The 1606-nt window shown below is 46.7% G+C and overlaps 1 pseudogene; it reads left to right on the top strand.

Annotated features, from left to right (window-relative positions):
- The first annotated feature begins 752 nt into the window (after positions 1–752).
- Positions 753–1186, top strand: LOC127680111 (interferon-induced transmembrane protein 2-like; annotated as a pseudogene).
- Positions 1187–1606: the final 420 nt, after the last annotated feature.

Raw genomic sequence — 1606 nt, 5'->3', positions numbered from 1 at the left:
GAAATTCTAGATATAGAATGGGGCTTTGAGTGATCTTAATTCTGTGTTCTCTTTCTGAGTCCAGATGTTTCACAGCTTGCTCTATGTCTGATGTAGATTTATGATTCAGACACTTAGAAACTGTCAGGTAGGAAGTACCTGGAATCCCAGCATTGGATAAGAGGACAGAGGATCAGGAATTCAAAACAAGTTCAAGGCCAGGCTGGGATCCTTAAGGAGCTGTATTGGCAGGGCATGATGATGTACACCTTTAATCCCAGCACTCCAAAGGCAGAAACAGGGGGATCTCTATGAGTTGGAAGTCAGCCTGGTATACACAACAAGTTCCAGGCCAGCTAGGGCCTATATTAAAAAAGTAAAATAACGCCAGTCATGGTGGTGCACGCCTATAATCCCAGCACTTGGGAGGCAGAGGCAGGTGGATTTCTGAGTTTGAGGCCAGCCTGGTCTACAGAGTGAGTTCCAGGACAGCCAGGGCTACACAGAGAAACCCTGTCTCAAAAACAACAACAACAACAAAAAACAAAACAAAAAAAAGTAAAATAAAAAAAATGAGAGGCTAGAGAGATGGTGTAGGCTTACATTTTTCAAAACCTATTTTAATAAGGGTTCTCAAATGTTTTGCCTCCCCTTCTAGCCCTCCTAAGGTAGGGGAGAAAAGAAGGTGAAAGGACAAGGGTGTGTGCCTCTTTAGAAGTAGTTCTTGTGAGCAGCCATCCTCCAGACTGGGCAATTGTTTCAGAGTCAATACCATGAGCCACAATTCTCAAGCCTTCTTGCACACCAATGCCAGACTTCCTCCAAGCTATGAGACAATAAAACAGGACTAAAGGGTGACTGAGCTGGGGAAACCCAACAACTCAGCTGTTGTGAGGACCACCGTGATCAACATGCCCAGAGAGGTCTCTGTGCCTGACCATGTGGTCTGGTCCCTGTTCAATGTACTCTTCTTCAGTGCCTGCTTCCTGCCTTCACTGCCTATGCCTACTCTGTGAAGTCCAGGGGCAGGAAGATGGTGGGCAATGTGACTGGAGCCCAGGCCTACGCCTCTGCTGTCGAGAGCCTGAACATCAGCTCCCTGGTCCTCAGCATCCTCGTGGTCATTATCTGCATCATTATTTTCTCTCCCACCTCTGTGGTAGTCTTTCAATCGTTTTCACAAAGAATGCCACATTCTGGATTCTAGCTGCCCTGTGTTCCACGGTCCACATCTGGCCCTACCCCTAGACTGAGGCCTTGATCCTTTACCCTATGTGTATGCAAATATTACCTTCACATATCTGTCCATAGTGGATTCAATAAAGTGCACATGGTGGGGGAAAAAGAGTAGTTCTTTCAGGTGATTCCAATTTCCATTGTCAGAATACCAGCGGTCCAATTCAGTAACTAACAGTCCAGTCCAAAAGTGTCAGAGGTGGCACGATGCAGCAGAAACTGCCAGGCCTCCGCTGAATTGGAAAGCATCATTGGGAGTGACCAGGATCAGCCGGGATGCCATCTTTCTCTCAATGAAGTAGAGATCAGTGAAGATGCAAGACCAAGGAAGTGTTGCACTGCTAGCTATGCAAGCCCCTTGTCGCTTCCATTAAGTCCTGTTTATGCTCTC

The sequence above is a fragment of the Apodemus sylvaticus genome, chromosome 3 (genome assembly GCF_947179515.1).
Source record: "Apodemus sylvaticus chromosome 3, mApoSyl1.1, whole genome shotgun sequence".
Classification (NCBI taxonomy): Eukaryota; Metazoa; Chordata; class Mammalia; order Rodentia; family Muridae; genus Apodemus; species Apodemus sylvaticus.
Note: the sequence above shows the minus strand (reverse complement) of the source record. Positions and strands in the feature narration are given on the sequence as shown.